At 51.2% G+C, this 20,528-nt stretch overlaps 1 protein-coding gene across 2 annotated transcripts in view; it reads left to right on the forward strand.

Moving 5' to 3' along the window:
* Positions 1 to 5,603: 5,603 nt before the first annotated feature.
* Positions 5,604 to 20,528, forward strand: part of TFAP4 (transcription factor AP-4) — a 52,718-nt gene continuing 37,793 nt past the window's right edge. Inside the window, exons 1-2 of one of the 2 annotated variants that reach the window (XM_074381660.1) lie at positions 5,604 to 6,781; positions 7,885 to 8,019. The gene's annotated coding sequence lies outside the window, so the exon portion shown is untranslated. The remainder of the gene's footprint in view (positions 6,782 to 7,884; positions 8,020 to 20,528) is intronic. The other variant, XM_074381662.1, reaches the window with a different exon arrangement.

Here is a 20,528-nt window from a genome sequence, read left to right on the forward strand (position 1 = left end):
CAGCCGCCCACACCTCCCGGGTTTCGGCACCAAATGTGCGACCCGTAGAGACCCTTCCCGAAATAATTCAGTCCAAGGAACCGCTGGGCCGAGTCCAGGTTTATTGGGGTTTACGGGCAACTCGAGCGGGAGAGGGAAGAGCTGCACCCAGCAGCTGCCGGAGAGGGTTTTTATAGGGGCGGCGGCCTGTTTAGGCAAGGTGTTGTGAAGTGATTGGTGGCGGTTGGGCATGGGCGAAGGGGGAGTATTGTGGAGTGCAGGGATTGGCTTAACTTTGGCGGGCTAAGGTGGGGAGTACAGGTGAGGTGTTATGGAGTGATTGGTGGAGGTTAAACAAAGAAGAAGGAAGAGCCATGTGGCAAGAGGGGATGGGCTCCGGAGGCGGTCCGCTGGATGTGGGTCCCAGGCATGGGGAATGGGCCCTTTCTACCTAACACTCCGTCTCAAAAAATAATAATAATAATAATAATAATAAATAATTAAAATTGCGCAGGTGTCGTGGCTCACACTTTGGGAAACTCAGGTGGGCAGATCATTTGAGGTCAGGAATTGGAGACCAGCCTGGCCAACATAGTGAAACCTCATCTCTATTTAAAATACAAAAATTAGCCGGGCATGGTGGCATGCACCTGCAATCGCAGCTACTCAGGAGGCTGAGGAGGAGAATCGCTTGAATATGGGAGGCAGAGATTGCAGTGAGCCAAGATCATGCCACTGCACTCCAGCCTGGGCAACACAGCGAAACTCTCTCTCTAATAATAATAATAAATTTTTAGGCCAGTCATGGTGGTTCATGCCTGCAATTCCAGCACTTTGGGAGGCCAAGACAGGTAGATCATCTGAGATGAGGAGTTTGAGACCAGCCTGACCAACATGATGAAACCCTGTCTCTAATAAAAATACAAAATTAGCCGGGTGTGGTGGCACACACCTGTAATACCGGCTACTCAGGAGGCTGAGGCAGGATAATAATTTCTTGAACCCAGGAGGTAGAGGTTGTAGTGAGCCAAGATCATGCCATTGCACTCCAGCCTGGGCAACAAGAGTGAAACTCCATCTCAAATAAATAAATAAACAAATGTTTAAAATGTTTATTGAGTGCTTACAGGATGCCAAGCCCTGTGCCACAGTGTAGATAAATGGCAAGCAGCCCCAGCATGGGAGACAGACCTGAACCAAGTGACCAGAGAAGTCAGAAAGCTCCGTGCCACGAGGGAGACCTGACCAGAAGCAGCTTCACCCTTGAGGGTCTTTTTGAGAGATTTCTGCATGTTGCTCCCAAGAAGAACTCTGCCATGGGCTCCCCAACTCCCTCTGTGTTCTCACATCTGGATGGTGAAGAACATCTTTTCTGAGGCTGCTGTGATGAGTAAATGGGGTAAGCTCTCAGTATATCTTAGCAATCACTGCAAGATGTCAGGGTTTGTCAATTCCAGGAACTAGCTACTGTCTGCTTAGTCTCCAGGAAACCCCTTAAATTTGGCTGTTTGGCTTCTGCAAAACCAATAAGAGTGAAGAAAGAACTCTGCAGTCTTGGCGGAGTGATTTAACCAGAACCCTCCAGTTCTCAGCCAGACCAGTCTTTCTCTCTCTTTATTTTTCTTCAGTTTTTTTTTAGAGAAAGGGTCTCCCTCTCTTGCCACGGTTGAAGTACAATGGCTCTATCCTAGCTCACTGTAGCCTCCCTCTAACTTCAGGGCTCAGGCAATCCTGCCACCTCAGCCTCCCAAAGTGCTGGGATTACAGGTGTGAGTCACCCCCAGACCCATTCTTTCTCTCTACCAGACATTCTGTTTTATTTATTTATTTTTAGGTGGAGTCTCGTTCTGTCGCCCAGGCTGGAGTGCAATGGCATGATCTTGGCCCACTGCAACCTCCGCCTCCTGGGTTCATGTGATTCTCCTGCCTCAGCCTCCAGAGTAGTTGGGATTACAGGCACCTACCACCATGCCCAGCTAATTTTTGTATTATTTTAGTAGAAACGGCGTTTTGCCATGTTGGTCAGGCTGGTCTCCAACTCCTGACCTCAGGTGATCTGCCTGCCTTGGCCTCCCAAAGTGTTGGATTACAGGCGAGAGCCATCGCGCCCAGCTGGTCTGGCCACAGTTGCTCACGCCTGTGTTTTATTTTTTTACTTTTCTTTTTATTTGTATAAATAGAGACAGGGCTGGGCACAGTGGCTCATGCCTATAATCCCAGTACTCTTTTTTTTTTTTTTTTTTTTTTTTTGAGACGGAGTTTCGCTCTTGTTACCCAGGCTGGAGTGCAATGGCGCAATCTCGGCTCACCGCAACCTCCGCCTCCTGGGTTCAGGCAATTCTCCTGCCTCAGCCTCCTGAGTAGCTGGGATTACAGGCACGCACCACCATGCCCAGCTAATTTTTTGTAGTTTTAGTAGAGATGGGGTTTCACCGTGTTGACCAGGATGGTCTCGATCTCTTGACCTCGTGATCCACCCGCCTCGGCCTCCCAAAGTGCTGGGATTACAGGCTTGAGCCACTGCGACCGGCTAATTTTTTATATTTTTAGTAGAGATGGGGTTTTACCATGTTGGTCAGGCTGGGTCTTGAACTCCTGACCTCGGGTGATCCACCCGCCCAGGCCTCCCAAGAGACCCGATCGCTTTACAAAAAATAAAAAATTAGCTGGGCCTGGTGGCACACATCTGTAATCCCAGCTATTTGGGAGGCTGAGGTGGAAGGACCACCGGAGCCCAGGAGGTGGAGGTTGCAGTGAGATTGTGCCACTGCACTCCAGCCTGGGTGACAAGCGCAAGATTCTGTCAAAAAAAAAAAAAAAAAAAAGGCTTCCAGCAGTACATGGCTGAGAGAAAGAGCCCCACAAATGGTAGCTATTATGAATGAAGCAGCCCACAGCGAGCAGGGCCCAGGCACAAGGCAGGAGTGATGGAGGGAGTGAGATCAGGATGACTTATCAACCCCGAGCTGGTGGCCTGGCGAGTGTGTCTTCCCATTGGCGCTGGCTCGCTGAGCCTGCAGGGCTGGGGCTGTCTATGGGTGGGGTGTTTATTCTGGGAAGTGGGCCCGAGCTGCTCCTCATTCCCTGCCCCAGGGAGAAAGGAGGGGTTCAATCAGAACCCAAGCCATACTGGGCCTGGCATGTACGATACAGTGCCACCTGCCTGCAGGGCCCAGAGCTAAAAATGCCCAGGAGGTGCAGCCCCAGGGGCCTGGCTGGGTCTTGCAGATGTGAGACACTCCCGGGGTGACACACCTGATTCCTCAAGAACCTGTCTTGCAGAGCCTGAAATGCTCAGCTTTTGGAAGCTAGATACTGGGTCCTGCATGCCAGGGCAGGGACAAGATGGGGCACTTGGGCTTTGGGGGAGAGTTATGGGGAGAGTTATATCAGAGGTGGGGCTATCCCTGGTGGCAGAGTTGTCACCCTTGGGCTCCTTCATCAGAGGCTGGCTTCATGGAAGCCATAGGAGCTATGCAGTTGCCCAGGGCTGGCCCTTAGAAGGGCCCGAGCGTGGTTGAATATTCTGTTCTTCTGCTGTCACCGTTTTGAAATTCTTAAACATTTAAAAATATGGCCCGCGGCCGGGCGCGGTGGCTCAAGCCTGTAATCCCAGCATTTTGGGAGGCCGAGGTGGGTGGATCACGACGTCAAGAGATCGAGACCATCCTGGTCAACATGGTGAAACCCCGTCTCTACTAAAAGTACAAAAAATTAGCTGGGCATGGTGGCGCGTGCCTGTAATCCCAGCTACTCGGGAGACTGAGGCAGGAGAATTGCCTGAACCCAGGAGGCGGAGGTTGCGGTGAGCCGAGATCGCGCCATTGCGCTCCAGCCTGGGTAACAAGAGCGAAACTCCATCTCAAAAAAAAAAAAAAAAAAAAAATATGGCCCGCAAATTTTCTTTCTTTTTTTGAGACAGTCTCGCTCTGTCACCAGGCTGGAGTGCAGTGGAGCGATCTCCACTCACTGCAACCTCCAATTCCCTGGTTTAAGCTATTCTGCCTCAGCCTCCCAAGTAACTGGGATTACAGGCATGTGCCACCATGCCCAGCTAATTTTTTTTTGTTCATTTTTAGTAGAGACGGGGGCTTCACCATGTTGGCCAGGATGATCTCAATCTCCTGACCTTGTGATCCACCCTCCCAAAGTGCTGGGACTACAGGCGTGAGCCACAGTGCCCAGCTGCGAATTTTTATTTTATGCAGCCTGTCCTGCCTTCATGGTTTTGTTTCTCCCAGCATGTGGCTTCTCCCTCCTATCAGGGCACACAGATGCAACCATCAGCCATGTCCAGCAAGACAGGAGTGCCTTAGGTAAGCCTCATTTTCTGAAAGGTGGTGGGGGACATGCACCTGCTCCCCCCTCCCCCATCCTAGCAGGACCAACCTTTCTGGAAAACTGGAGGCCGGCTGTGTGATGTGGCTGAGTCACTCAACTGCTCTGAGCTTCTCGGTATCTTTTTTTTTTTTTTTTTTTTTTTTTTTTTTCTGAGACAGAGTCTTGCACTGTCACCCAGGCTGGAGTGCAGTGACATGATCTTGTTTTACTGAAACCTCTGCCTCCTAGGTTCAAGCGATTCTCCTGCCTCAGCCTCTCGAGTATCTGCGACTACAGGTGCCTGTCACTGTGCCCAGCTATTTTTTGTATTTTTAGTAGAGACGGAGTTTCACCATGTTGGCCAGGATCGTCTCGATCTCCTGATCTTGTGATCTACCAGCCTCCGCGTCCCAAAGTGCTGGGATTACAGGTGTGAGCCACCATGCCCAGCACTTCTCGGTATCTTAACGTTGTACAGATACTTACCTCCTTGGGAAGTTTAAGAGGTAGTGTTGGGACGGGCTCGGTGTCTTATGCCTGTAACCCCCAGCACTTTGGGAGGCCGAGGTGGGCAGATCACTTGGGGTCAGGAGTTCAAGACCAGCCTGGCCAACGTAGTGAAACCCCGTCTCTACTAAAAATACAAAAATTAGCTAGGCGTGGTGGTCTGCGTCTGTAATCCCAGCTACTCAGGAGGCTGAGGCAGGAGAATCGCTTGAACCCGGGAGGCGGAGATTGTGGTGGGCCGAGATCGCAACACTGCATTCCAGCCTGGGCAACACAGCAAGACCCCGTATCCAAAAAAAAAAAAAAAAAAAAAAAAAATGAGGATTATTGGAGGCGCTAAATTGGAGGGGAGAGGAGAGGGGTCGCCCGCGATCCCTAAGGACCTGCCTCGGGAAGGAGGGGCCGTCCTTCCCCCACCCCCGCCACCGGCCCCGCCCCTCCAGCCTTCCGAGGGAGGAGACCCCTCCAGGGCAGGGACGAGGGGGCGGAGAAGCAGGAGCGACACATTTTTGAGTCGTGACCAAGTGGAAACTCCCTCCCGAAGCGGAAGCCGGGGGCGCCCCACTGGGGCCCAAGCCTCCGCTGGGGCGGGATTCCAGGCCCGGAGGCTGGCGGCCGCGGGTGACTCGGGCCCCGCCCCTCATCCGCCTCATGAATATGAATAAGTCGGCTGGGGAGCGGAAGTGCGAGGCGGCCCCAGCCCGTCTGGCTCCGCCCCTAACAAGTGCAGGCGGTCTGGGGGCGTGGCCTGGCCCAGGCGCCCCGCCCCTGCCTCTTTCCGGCCGGCGCGCCCCGGACGTGACCTCGCCACCGGGCGCTGGAGCCGCCAGACTGGGTGCGGACCGCTCCTTGCCGGGCCAGGCTCTCGTTGTCATTCATTTCTTATGGCGCTGCGGACCCGGGAGTGAGAAGCGGAACAGTCCTGTCCTCGTGGTGCTTACGTTCCAATCGCGAGGGACCATCAGCGAGTCCAATTGGGAAACTGCTTTGGATATCACAGGAGCGCCCAAGGACTGCAGGACAGAGCACGGCCTCGCTGGAGAGGTGACTTGAGTCAAGGAAGGAGGCGAGGGAACAAGCCATGCGAGGAATTAACGAAGGAACATTCCAGAAGGATTTCACATCTCTGGTGTAAGGTCCCGGGGCAGCAGGCATTGGGGCCGATGTCGCTGGAGTGGAGAGAAAGAGGAGTTAAAAGGATGGAATAATGACAATAATGGCTCACATTTTTTAGCAAGAGGTGGGTTCACTACCTATCTATCGTTATCTGGGGGGAAATCAGACTCAGGGAGGTCAAATAACTTGCCAAAGGTCACACAGCTTGAAAGTGGCCAGACCAGCATTGCAACCCAAGCAGACCGATGTCTTGGAAACACACTCAGGAGTCCCAACATAGTGTCATCCCAAAGAGCTGGCTGAACGCAGCCTGAAATCAGGGCGCCGAGCAAGGGTGTAGCTGAGCCATCTCGGACATGTTTTCTCCTGAGGAGACTGAGGCAGGAGAATCTCTTGAACCCAGCAGGCAGAAGTTGCAATAAGCTGAGACCGTGCCACTGCACTTCAGCTTGGGCATCAAGAGTGAAACTCTGTCTCAAAACAAACAACAAACACTAGCCTCGGCGGGACGTGGTGGCTCACACTTGTAATCTCAGCACTTTGGGAGGCTGAGGCAGGCGGATCACCTGAGGTCAGGAGTTCGAGACCAAGCTGGCCAACATGGAGAAACCCCTTCTTTACTGAAAATACAAAAATTAGGCAGGCGTGGTGACATGCACCTGTAATCCCAGCTACGCAGGAGGCCAAGGCAGGAGAATCCAGAGGCTGCAGTGAGCCGAGATATTGCCACTGCACTCCAGCCTGGGCGACAGAGCAAGAGTCTCAAAAACAAAACAAAACAAAAGAAAGGAAACACTACTCAAGCCACAGCCATGTCTCCAAACTTCCCGCCAGGTTTCTCAAGAGTGAACTACCTGAGGTAACCCACTCCTGCTGAACTCCAGGCGGGGTTCCTTTTCCCTTGCTCTATCTTAAACTGTTCTTTAAGTGACACTTCACACCCTGATATCCTCCAAGTTGGGACCCCACCAGGGGCTGACTTTTCCTTTGTGGTTCCACTCACCTCCTAAATCCCTCTAGGGTCCTGCCCTTCTGCCTGTAGCTCCTAAAACTGAATACTACTGAAAGTTCTGTTCTGGAAACCCGTTTCCTCGACACTTCAACTCAGTGGAAGAGGCAAAAGTGAGGGGAACCCTCATCTCCAGTTAGTTTCCCACATTTTTTTTTTTTAGATGGAGTTTCGCTTTTTTTGCCCAGGCTGGAGTGCAATCTCCAGGTGCGATGTCAGCTCACTGCGGCCTCCACCTCCTAGGTTCAAGTGATTCTCCTGCCTCAGCCTCTCCAGTAACGGGTCACAGGCGCCCACCACCATGCCCAGCAAATTTTGTGTTTTTAGTTGAGACCGGCTTTCACCATGTTGGCCAGGCTGGTCTAGAACTCCTGACCTCAGGTGATCCACTTTTGGCCTCCCAAAGTGCTGGGATTACAGGTGTGAGCCACCACTCCAGGCCCAGAGTTCCCCACATTTATACTTGGCCTCAAGGGCATATTGGACTCCATTTTTAGGGACTTGCTTGGTATCTGCCCTTGGGTAACCCACTGAACCTATGGATGCTTTGATTGGAAGGGAATTTGGCTACACCTGTTATCCTAGGGTGGCCCAGCAGGGCCTGTCTGGAGGTTGCACTCGAGGACAGAGGAAAAAGTATCTTTTTTTTTTTTTTTGAGACAGAGTCTTGCTCTGTTGCCAGGCTGGAATGCAGTGGTGTGACCACGGCTCACTGCAGCCTCCACTTCCCAGGTTCAAGCGATTCTGCTGCCTCAGCCTCCTGAATAGCTGGGACTACAGGTGCTCACCACCACACCCGGCTAATTTTTGTGTTTTTAGTAGAGATGGGTTTTCACTGTGTTGGCCAGGATGGTCTCGATCTCTGGACCTTGTGATCTGCCCGCCTCAGCCTCCCAAAGTGCTGGGATTATAGGTGTGAGCCCCCACGCCTGGTTATTTTTTGTTATTTTTAGGAGAGACGGGATTTCTGTGTGTTGGCCGGCTGGTCTTGAACTCCTGACCTCGTGATCCACTTGCCTCAGCCTCCCAAAGTGCTGGGATTACAGGCGTGAGCTACCACACCTGGCCCACCCAACAGATTTCTTGAGGTGAGTTTTGGTTTCCTGATAGGATATTGAGGCTGCTCATAAAAGTCCTATCCCACAAGGCTCTTGCGAGGATCGATGGTATGAGACTTCATCTGTATGTTCTTGGCACACAGAATAACTTGGTTTGTATTACTGCGTTTAATCCTCAAAATCACCCTATCAAGTGGGTGGTCACAGTCGGGCCTGTTTTGCGGATGATGAGAGGGAGGCTTGGAGAAGCCAAGTGGTTCACCCAAGAGTGCAAAGCTGCAAAGTAGTGGAGGTGGGGTTCAAGTCCTGACTGCTTCACCACTGCGTGTTGCGCCATCCCCTGCCATCCTGTCTTGGTTCTGATACGTCACCTTTTTAATTTTTTTGAGATAGAATCTTGCTCTGTTGCCCATGCTGGAGTGCAGTGGCATGATCTCAGTTCACTGCAAGCTCCACCTCCTGGGTTCAAGCAATTCTCCTGACTCAGCCTTCGAAATAGCTGGGACTACAGGTGCTTGCTACCACGCCTGGCTTACTTTTTTTTTTTTTTTTTTTTTAAATAGACGGGGTTTCATCATGTTGGTCAGGCTGGTCTTGAACTCCCGACCTCAGGTGATCCACCCACACTGGCTTCCAAAGGCTTGGATTACAGGTGTGAGCCACCACACCTGGCCACCTGGCTTACTTTTTTACTTTTTATAGACATGGGGGGTCCACGTGTCCAGATCACATTGCACTCCAGCCTCTGCAATAGAGACTCCGTCTCACAAAGGAAAAAAAAAAATGCCTGGCGCAGTGGCTCACGCCTGTAATCCCAACACTTTAGGAGGCTGAGGCGTGTGGATCATGGGGTCAGAAGTTTGAGACCAGTCTGGCCAACATAGTGAAACCGCATCTCTGCTAAAAATACAAAAAGCCGGGCGTGGGGGTTTGCATCTGTGATCTCGGCTACTTGGGAGGCTGAGGCGGGAGAATCACTTGAACCCGGGAGGTGAAGGTTACAGTGAGCTGAGATCACATCATTGCACTCCCACCGAAAACAACAGTGTGAGACTCTGTCTCAAAAAAAAAAAAAAAAAAAAAAAGAGAAGAGTGTCTCCCTATGTTGCCCAAGCTGGTCTTGATCGCCTCAGCTCAAGCTGTCCTCCCACTTCAGCCTCCCATAGTGCTGAGATTACAGGCTGAGCCACCACACCTGGCCAGGCCAGCTAATTTTAATGTGCTCCCCTGAGTAGGGAGAACTGGGGGTCATGCAGGAGGGCCTCAGTGAATCTGAGCAGAGCATGCTGCTGCTGCTGCTGCTGGGTGCCTCCAGCCTCTTTCAAATAGTCTGGTTCCTTGAAGGGTTAGACATGGAGGCCGGCGCAGTGGCGCAGGCCTGTAATTCCAGCACTTTGGGAAGCCGAGGTGAGCGGATCACTTGAGATCAGGAGTTGGAGATCAGCCTGGGTAACATGGTGAAACCCTGTCTCTACTAAAAATATTTTTAAAAATTAGCTGGGCATGGTCCTGGGCACCTGTAGTCCCAGCTACTCAGGAGACTGAGGCAGGAGAATCCTTTGAATTGGGAGGTGGAAGTTGCAGTGAGCCGAAATCAGGCCGCTGCACTCCAGCCAGGTCAACAGAGCAAGACTCTGTCTCAGAGAAAAAATGTTATACATGGAGTGACTATGGCACATCACTGCCCCTCTTAAGTATACGTCGTATATATATCCAAGAGGAATGGGAACATATCTGCACAAAAATTTGCATGAGAATTTTCAGAGCAGTGTTATTCTTAAGAGCCAAAAAGTGGAAACAACCCACGTGTCCATCACCTGATGAATGGATAAATAAACTGTGTGGTCTCTCCAAACAGCGGGATATGATTCAGCCGTAAAAAGGAGCAAAGCAGCTGGGCGCGGTGGCTCACGGCTGTAATCCCAGCACTTTGGGAGGCCAAGGCAGGCGGATCTCAAGGTCAAGAGTTTGAGACCATCCTGGCTAATGTGGTGAAACCCCATCATGTGGGTTGTATTTTGTAAAAATACAAAAAATTGGCCAGGCGCGGTGGCTCACGCCTGTAATCCCAGCATTTTGGGAGGCTGAGGTGGGCGGATCATGAGGTGAAGAGATCGAGATCAGTCTGGCCCACATGGTGAAACCCCGTCTCTACTAAAAACATAAACATTAGCTGGGCGTGACGGCGCTTGCCTGTAGTCCCAGCTACGGAGGAGGCTGACTCAGGAGAATCATTTGAACCCAGGAGGCGGAGGTTACAGTGAGCCAAGATCACGCCATTGCACTCCAGTCTGGCGCCTGGAGACAGAGCAAGACTGTTTAAAAAAAAAATTGCCGGGCGTAGTGGCACGTGCCTGTAGTCCCAGCTACTTGGGAGGCTGAGGTGGGAGAATCGCTTGAGCCCAGGAGTTCTGGGCTGTAGTGCGCTATGCCGATGGGGTGTCCGCACTAAGTTTGGCGTCAATATGGTGACCTCTCAGGAGCGGGGGATCACCAGGTTGCCTAAGGAGGGGTCAACCGGCCCAGGTCGGAAACGGAGCTGGTCAAAACTCCCGTGCTGATAAGTAGTGGGATCGCCTCTGTGAATAGCCACTCCACTCCAGACTGGGCAACATAGCGAGACCCAGTATCAAAAAAAAAAATTGTTGGGCCGGGCGTGGTGGCTCAAGCCTGTAATCCCAGCACTTGGGAGGCCGAGGTGGGCGGATCACGAGGTCAAGAGATCGAGACCATCCTGGTCAACATGGTGAAACCCCGTCTCTACTAAAAATACTAAAAATTAGCTAGGCATGGTGGCGCGTGCCTGTAATCCCAGCTACTCAGGAGGTTGAGGCAGGAGAATTGCCTGAACCCGGGAGGCGGAGGTTGCGGTGAGCCGAGATCGCGCCATTGCCCTCCAGCCTGGGTAACAAGAGCGAAACTCCGTCTCAAAAAAAAAAAAAAAAAAAATTGTTAAACCTCTTCTATCCAGTCACTTCTGTGATCATTTCACCAGAATTACAGAAATAAAACCCCAAAATATTTCCCCCAGTCACTCAGCCTAATTCTTTATTTTTTATTTTTTTATTTTTTTATTTTTTTTATTTTTTTTATTATTTTTTTTGAGACGGAGTTTCGCTCTTGTTACCCAGGCTGGAGTGCAATGGTGCGATCTCGGCTCACCGCAACCTCCGCCTCCTGGGTTCAGGCAATTCTCCTGCCTCAGCCTCCTGAGTAGCTGGGATTACAGGCACGCACCACCATGCCCAGCTAATTTTTTTGTATTTTTAGTAGAGACGGGGTTTCACCATGTTGACCAGGATGGTCTCGATCTCTCGACCTTGTTATCCACCCGCCTCGGCCTCCCAAAGTGCTGGGATTACAGGCTTGAGCCACCGCGCCCGGCCGTTATTTATTTTTTTTATTTTTTAAAATTTATTTATTTATTTATTTATTTATTTATTTTTTTGAGTTGGAGTTTCGCTCTTGTTACCCAGGCTGGAGTGCAATGGCGCAATCTCGGCTCACCGCAACCTCCGCCTCCTGGGTTCAGGCAATTCTCCTGCCTCAGCCTCCTGAGTAGCTGGGATTACAGGCACGTGCCACCATGCCAAGCTAACTTTTTTTTTTGTAGTTTTAGTAGAGACGGGGTTTCACCATATTGACCAGGATGGTCTCGATCTCTTGACTTCGTGATCCACCCGCCTCGGCCTCCCAAAGTGCTGGGATTACAGGCTTGAGCCACCGTGCCCGGCCGTTATTTATTTTTTTGAGACCGAGTCTCACTCTGTCACCCAGGCTGGAGTGCAATGGCATGATCTCGGCTCACTGCAACCTCCACCTCCCAGGTTCAAGTGATTCTCCTGCCTCAGCCTCCTGAGTAGCTGGGATTACAGGCGCGTGCCACTGCGCCCAGCTAATTTTTTGCATTTTTAGTAGAGACAGGGTTTCAACATTTTGGCCAGCCTGGTCTCGAACTCCCGATCTTATGATCCACCCGCCTCGGCTTCCCAAAGTGCGGGGATTACAGGCATGAGCCACCGCGCCCGGCCCCACTCAGGAAATTCTTGAGTCCTCTTCTCCTGCCTTTTATTGTCTCTAAAGCAGGGAATCTGGCTGATTTTTTAAATAAGACCTTTAGTGAGATATAATCCATATAATTCACCACTTTACAATGACACTACAGATGATTCAGTTTTTTTTGTTTCGATTTTTTTGTTTGTTTTGAGATGGAGTCTCACTCTGTTGCCCAGGCTAGAGTGCAGTGGCACAGTCTTGGCTCACGGCAACCTCCACCTCCTGGGTTCAAGTGATTTCTCCTGCCTCAGCCTCCCGAGTAGCTGAGACTACAGGCGCATGCCATGATGTGCAGCTGATTTTTGTATTTTTAGTAGAGGTGAAGTTACACCATGTTAGCCACGCTGGTCTTGAACTCCAGACCTTGTGATCTGCCCACCTTGGTCTCCCAAAGTGCTGGGCAATTTTTTTTTTTATTGTTGTCTTGTTTTTTGTTTGTTTGTTGTTTTACTTTTTTTGTTGTTGTTTCTGGGCAATTGTTTTTAAATAGTCACAGGTTTGTGAATCCATCACAGTTGTGGAATATTTTCTTTTTCTTTTTTTTTTTTTTTTTTTGAGATGGGGTCTAGCTATGTTGCCCAGGCTGGAGTGCAGTGGCTATTCACAGGTGCAGTCCCACTACTGATCAGCACGGGAATTTTGACCAGCTCTATTTCTGACCTGGGGCGGTTCATCCCTCCTTAGGCAACCTGGTGGTTCCCAGCTCCCAGGAGATCACCATATTGATGCCAGACTTACTGTGGACACCCAAGCAACACAGCGCACTACAGCCTGGGACTCCTGGGCTCAAGTGATCCTCCCACCTCAGCCTCCCGAGTAGCTTGGACTACAGGCACGCACCACTGCACCCGGCTTCTTTTACTTTTATTTTGAGAAGGAGTCTCGCTCTCTCACCCAGGCTGGAGTGCACGATCTCGGCTTACTGCAACCTCTGTCTCTTGGGTTGAAGTGATTCTCCCGCCGCAGCCTCCTGAGTAGCTGGGACCATAGGCGTGTGCCACCACGCCTGGCTAACTTTTTTTGTATTTTTAGCAGAGATGCTGTTTCATCATGTTGACCAGGCTGTCCTCAAACTCCTAAGTGATCCACCTGCCTTGGCTGCCCCAAGAGCTTGGGTTACAGGCATGAGCCACGGCACCTGACCAATTTTGGAATATTTTCATTACCCCCAAAAGAAAGTGTTCAGTAGTCACTCCTCAATGCTGCACCACTACCCCCAGCCCGAGGCAACCCCTAAACTACTCTCTTTTATCTTTTTATTTATTTATTTACTTTTAGAATCAGGGCTCACTGTGTTGCCCAAGCCGGAATGCAGTGGTTCGATCATAGCTCACTGTAGCCTCTAACTCTCACGGTCAGGTGATCCTCCTGCCTCAGCCTTCTGAGGAGCTGGGACCACAAGTGTGCACCACCACACTCAACTAATTTTCTTTTATTTTTTGTAGAGATGGGGGTGGTCTTACTCTGTTGACCAGGCTGGCCTTGAACTCTTGGTGTCAAGTGATCCTCCTTCCCCAGCTTTGCAAAGTACTTAAGGCTGTGGGCGTGAGCCATTGCCCCCAGGCTCTAATCTACTTCCCGTCTTTATGGATTTTCCTATTCTGGAAATTTCATATAAACAGAAACACACAACATGCAGTCCTGTATTTCTGGCATGTCACTGGGCATAGCGCCCTCAAGGGTCATCCATGTTGTAGTATGTATTGGTGCTGCTTTACTTTTTTTTTTTTTTTTGACATGGGGTCTCACTCTATCGCCCAGGCTGGAGTGCAGTGATCTTGGCTCACTGCCACCTCTGCCTCCCTGGTTCAAGTGATTCTTCGGCATCAGCATCCTGAGTAGCTGGGACTATAAGACCAGCCTGGCTAAGAGTTGGTCTCAATCTCTTGACCATATGATCCACCTGCCACAGCCTCCCAAAGTGCTGGTATTACAGGTATGAGCCACCACACCCAAACAAAAAAATTTTTTTTTTTTTTTTTTTTTTTTGAGACAGAGTTTCGCTCTTGTTACCCAGGCTGGAGTGCAATGGCACGATCTCGGCTCACCGCAACCTCCGCCTCCTGGGTTCAGGCAATTCTCCTGCCTCAGCCTCCTGAGTAGCTCGGATTACAGGCATGTGCCACCATGCCCAGCTACTTTTTTTTGTATTTTTAGTAGAGACGGGGTTTCACCATATTGACCAGGACGGTCTCGATCTCTTGACCTCGTGATCCACCCGCCTCGGCCTCCCAAAGTGCTGGGATTACAGGCTTGAGCCACCGCGCCCGGCAAAATTTTTTAATTTAGTAGAGATGGGATCTTGCTATATTCTTCAGGCTGGTCTTGAACTCCTGGACTGAAGCAATCCTCCTGCCTGGGCCTTTTAAAGGTCTGGGATTACAGGTGTTCACCCCCATGCCTGGCCAATAGAGGAGGTTTCTATTCATCCTTCAGGTCTCAGCTTACAGATTACCACAAGAGAAGCCTCCCCCACCCCATAACCCTCCCTCTGTCACTTTGCCATGTGTCTGAGCCCTTGTTTGTTCCATTTATTTTTATTTTTGAGACGGAGTCTTGCTCTGTCACCAGGCTGGAGTGCAGTGGCGCAATCTCAGCTCGCTGCAACCTCTGCCTCCCAGGTTCAAGCAATTCTGCCTCAGCATCCCCAGTAGCTGGTAGCTGGGACCACAGGTGCATCCACCACCCCCAGCTAATTTTCGTAATTTTAGTAGAGACGAGGTTTCACCATGTTGGCCAGGCTGGTCTCGATCTCTTGACCTTGTGATCCGCCTGCCTCAGCCTCCCAAAGTGCTGGGATTACAGGCGTGAGCCACTGGGCCCATCCTGTTTCTTCCTTTTATAGCTCTTCCCACACTTGGAATTCTTTTCTACCTCGACCTGATTTTGTTTGGCTCTTGCCCAGCTGAGTTCCATAAGGTTAGGGGCTTGTCTGCATCTTGTTCGCCACATAATAGGTGCTCACTGCATACCTGTTGGATGGATGGGCCATAGCTATATTGGTAACAGCTGTGAGCTGTTGGGAGGGCTTGAGCAGAGCAAGGCTGCTCAGGCTGTCTCCAGCCCCAGTGGCTTTCTCTATGTTCCAGTTCCAGGAGAAAGTCTCTGGAAAGAAAGCCCAAAGCCGGGTCTGGCTGGAAAGAGGTGGGGGCTGGGGCGGGTGCCGGGTGCTGGGGCTGGGAGGAAGTCTGCAGCCAGGCTGCTGCGGGTGTGGCGTCTGTGTGTGCACCTTTGGAATGTGGCTGATTCACTCTGAGGGGAGCCATATGCTGCCGCCGCCGCCTCGGATCTGACATCTGGAGGCTGAATTCCAGGAGGACAGAGACAGATTCCTGCAAGCAGATGCCAACTTTGAAGGTCAAAGGGAGCAATGGAACTGCTTTAGGAGGGGGCGAGAGGGTCCAACACTCCCTCCAGGGGCTGGGACGGCAGTGAGGCCCCCCGCAGACTTGTCCTAGCCCCAGAGCTACCAGAGCCTCTATGGGGACAGCCAGGGGCAGGGAAGAGAGCATGAGCTCAGCCTTCAGACCTGGATTCAAAGACCAGTTCCTGGGCCAGGCACAGTGGCTCGTGCCTGTAATCCCAGCACTTTTAGAAGCTGAGGTGGGAGGATCACTTGAACCTAGAAGTTGGAGACCAGTCTGGGGAACATAGACCCCATCTCTACAGAAAAATAGGAAAAACAGCCAAGTATGGTGGTTCAGGCCTGTAGTCCCAGCTATGCGATAGGCTGAGGCAGGAGGATTGCTCGAGCCCAGGAGGTGGAGGCTGTGGTGAGCCAAGATTGCACCACTGCACTCCAGCCTGGGTGACAGAGTCAGAACCCATCTCAAATAAATAGATATATACATACATACGTACATACATACATATCAGTTCCTCGACAGCTCATGTAATGCAGAGGCCGAGGGTCTAACTGGGTCCAGTGCTCACAGGAACACTGGCTTGCATCTCTGGTCAAGTTTCCTCCATGTTTGCTTTGCTTTTGGGCCAGCGCTTCCTGAGAGGAGGCCCTGACGTTACCCGCCCGTGAACCTCCAGCTTGTATCTTCCACGGATTCCAGCAGAATCCTAGGCTTCCCTCTCTTTGGCTGGAGCTGGGTCCCAACTCAACCCTGTAGCGATCACCATACTCCTGATGGGACAGGCCTGGGTCAGGAGCCTGCCCAGTACAGGGCTGACACCACTGGAGCCCCATGGAGCAAATGGAAATGACGGGTGGGGGGTGTCCCTTAAAAGAACCATGCTGGCTGGAAGCGGTGGCTCATGCCTGGAATCCCAGCACTTTGGGAGGTCGAGGTAGGAGGATCAGTTGATCCCAGGAGTTGGAGACCAGCCTGGGCAACACAGCAAGACCCCATTTCTCCAAAAAACATTTTTTTAAATTAGCTGAGTGTAGTGGTGTGCAGCTGTAGTCCCAGCTACTTGGGAAACTGAGGCAGGAAGATGGCTTGAGCCCAGGAGGTTGAGGCTGCAGTTAGCCTTGATTGCACCACTGCATTCCAGCCTGGGTGACTGAGCAAGACCCTATCTCAGAAAAACAAACAATCAGAAACGTAAGTAAGGCTGGGCATGGTGTCTCACGCCTGTAATTCCAGCACTTTGGGAGGCCGAGGCTGGTGAATCAAAGTCAGGAGTTCGAGACCAACCTGGCCAACATAGTGAAACCCTGTCTCTACTAAAAGTACAAAAATTAGCCAGGTGTGGTGGCCAGCACCTTAGTCACAGCTACTTGGGAGGCTGAGGCAGCAGAATGGCTTGAACCTGGGAGGCAGAGGTCGCAGTGAGCTGCGACCATGCCATTACACTCCAGCCTGGGTGATGGAGTGAGACTCTGTCTCAAAGAAAAAAAAAAAGACATAAATAGAAGAGCTACCCCCAGCTCTGCTAAGCTGCCTCCACCACGCTGGCTGCTGGGCCCTGTGCTCAGCTTCACCAGGTGTCCCTTTGGTTGAGTCTCTCCCTTAAGCTCTCAGAAGCTCATTTTCTTCATGTCTGAAATCTCCAAGCTTCTTTTCGGGATTGAACGAGACAATGCTGGCAAATCCCTTGGCACAGGCCTGACTCCGATGAGACAGATGATAGCTCACATCTAGTTCCTTTATCGTCCTGACGTTTAGGTTCTCTGTGATCTGCCCTTGGGCTAAAGGATGGTGTGCATGTGTGTGCGTGGGTGTGCATACATGTGTGTGCATATATGTGTGTGTGCGTGGGTGTGCATACATGTGTGTGTGCATGAGTGCGTCTGTACGCAGCAGCAGCTCTCTTTCTGTTCTCTGAGTTTTGTATTTGATTTCTCCTCCAGAGGCTTGGGGGCTTCACAGGAGAGATGGTGGAGGTGGGAGGCGCAGAAAAGGGGTGAGGGGAGAAGCTGGGTCCCAGCGGGGGCCACAGTGGGCAGACAGGAGTCGGGGGGAAGTGTCCTGCAGGCTCAGGCCTGCGCTGGGAAGCCCGCCCTGTACCTGTAGCTCCATCTGGGGCTGGAGGAGGGGCCAGGTGTCCTCCCGCTCCAGGAGCTGCTGCCTGTGCCCCTCCCAGGCCACATGAGGACTGTGTCTGGTGGATTCACATTGGAGGGTCCCTGAATGAGCTTCTTCCATTAGAGGGCCTGTGTTCCTGTTCCTGGAGCCTTGGAGTTGGTCGGAAGTGGAAGGGTCCTGGCTGGGCGTGGTAACTCACACCTGTAATCCCAGCACTTTGGGAGGCCAAGGTGGGTGGCTCACCTGAGGTCGGGAGTTTTAGATTAGACTTGCCAACATGGTGAAACCCCATCTCTACTAAAAATACAAAGATCAGCCAGGCATGGCAGTGCATGCCTGTAGTCCCAGGCACTTGGGAGGCTGAGGCAGAAGAATTACTTGAACCCAGGAGGCAGAGGTTGCAGTGTGCTGAGATCTCCACTGCACTCATCCTCCAGCCTGGGGGACAAAGCAAGAGCGTGTAAGGCGGGAGAAAAAAGAAAGAAAAGAAAGAGAAGGAGAAGGGTCCTGCCAGGCCTGGGACTTCTTAGGAGACCAAGTTCCCAGAGCCAGAGCCTTCAGGACACCGCTAGAGAATGCTGGAACCTGAGAGGGAAGAGAGAGGCCAGCCACGGGATTTTTGCGCTGTCTGTGAACCACCAAAGTAAAGCGGCTCCTGGAATTAGCTCGGGGTGGAGGAAGCATTAGAATGCGTGTGCCACCCCCTGCACTCCATGACCTCCACTGCTGTGCCCGGCGTCACGCCTGCCTATCCCCTTCACACCACCACGACCATGTCCTCCCAATCTCAGCTCAAACCCTGCCTCTTGGAGGAGTCCTTCTAGACCAGCCCTTAGAACCTGTGGTTGTTGGCATCTCGCTGGTTGTGGGTTCAGTGCCTCTGTTTTGAGCTTCACGGGGATGCTGGCTCTGTCAACACGGCAGTTGGCCGTTCCTCTTTGCATAGCCACCTGCCCAGTCGCTAGCCCATGTCCTGTGTGCACTGAGAACACCCTGAGTCAGTGTTCCAGGCTCTGCCAAGGCCACACTCTGCCAGGGCTCAGCTCTCCTCTGGGAGCGAAACACTTTTTCAGGGTGTTCACCCAATCGCTTTCATTTTACAGCAGACTCCCTGAAGATGGACACAGTCCTGGGAGCTGCATTTCCTGAGCTTTTACTAAGTGCTTTTCAAAAATTGACATGGTACCTCACACCTATAATCCCAGCACTTTAGGAGGCCGAGATGGGAGGATCACTTGAGTCCAGGAGTTGGAGACGAGTCCGGGCAACATAGTGAGACCCTGTCTGAAATAAATGAATAAATAAATAAAATCGATTGGATGTGGTGGCTCATGCCTGTAATCCCAGCACTTTGGGAGGCCAAGATAGGCAGATCACCTAAGGTCAGGAGTTCAAGACCAGCCTGGCCAACATGGTAAAACCCCATCTCTACTAAAAATATAAAAATTGGCTGGGTGTAGTGGCATGCACCTGTAATCCCAGCTACTCAGGAGGCTGAGACAGGAGAGTCTCTTGAACTGGAGAGGTGGCAGTTGCAGTGAGCCGAGATAGTACCACTGCACTCCAGCCTGAGCAACAGAACAAGACTCTATCTCAGAAAAAAAAATTTATATGTAATATATATCATATGTAATATATATAATATATATGTAATCTATATCATATATATGTATAATCTGGGCAAGGTGGTGCATGCCTGTAATCCCGACTACTCTGGAAGCTGGGGCAGGAGAATTGCTTGAACCTAGGAGGTAGAGGTTGCAGAGAGCCAAGATCATGCCATTGCACTCCAGCCTGGGCAATAAGAGGGAGAGTCCGTCTTAAAAAATAAAAATACTTAATAAAGAATAAAATAAATAATAAAATTGAGATATAATTCACATACCATAAAATTCAACCTTTTAGGACGAGCACGGTGGCTCACACCTGTAATCCCACCACTTTGGGAGGCTAAAGTAAGTGGGTCATGAGGTCAGGAGTTTGAGATCAGTGTGGCCAACATAGTGAAATCCCATCTCTATTAAAAATACAAAAGATTAGCTGGGTGTGGTGGTGTGTGCCTGTAAACCCAGCTACTCAGGAGGCTGAGGCAGGAGAATCTCATGAACCCGGGAAGTGGAGGTTGCAGTGAGCCGAGATCCTGCCATTGCACTCTAGGCCAGGGAACAGTGCAAGACTCTGTCTTAAAAAAAAAAATTCACCCTTTTAAAGTGTACAATCAGTGGTTTTTAGTGTACTCAGAGTCATGCAACCATCACCAACTTCCAATTCCAGAACGTTTTCACCATCCCAAAAAGAAACGCTATACTCATTAAGCGGCCCCTCCCCATTCCTCTCTCCTCCCAGGCTCTGGCAGCACACCAGTCTACTTTCTGCCTCTATGGATTTCCCTCATCTGGACATTTCAAATAAAGTGTAGTCTCTTGTGACTGGCTTCTTTCACTCAGTGTTTCAAGGTTCATCCATATTGTAGCATGGATCAGTACCTTGTTCCTTTTTTTTTTTTTTTTTTGAGACAGATTCTCTCTGTCACTCAGGCTGGAGTGCAATGGTGAAATCTCTGCTCGCTGCAACCTCCGCCTTCTGGGTTTAAGAGATCCTTGTGCCTCAGCCTCTGGAGTAGCTGGGATTACAGGTGTGGGCCACCACCCGGCTAATTTTTGTATTTTTAGTAAAGATAGGGTTTTGTCATGTTGGCCAGGCTGGTCTTGAACTCCTGGCCTCAAGTGATCTGATCTTCTGGCCTCAAGTGATCTGCCCGCCTCAGCCTCCCAAACTGCTGGGATTATAGGGCCTGAGCCACCACACCCCGCCTTTCTTTCTTTCTTTCTCTTTCCTCCTCTCCCCTCCCCTGCCCTCCTCTGCCCTGTCCTGCCCTCCCCTCCCCTCCCCTCCCCTCACCTCCCCTGCCTTCCCCTCTCCTGCCCTCCCCTCGACAGAGTCTTGCTTTGTCCAATAGGCTGGAGTGCAGTGGCATGCTCTTGGCTCACTGCAACCTCTGCC

The sequence above is a fragment of the Saimiri boliviensis genome, chromosome 12 (genome assembly GCF_048565385.1).
Source record: "Saimiri boliviensis isolate mSaiBol1 chromosome 12, mSaiBol1.pri, whole genome shotgun sequence".
Taxonomy (NCBI): Eukaryota; Metazoa; Chordata; class Mammalia; order Primates; family Cebidae; genus Saimiri; species Saimiri boliviensis.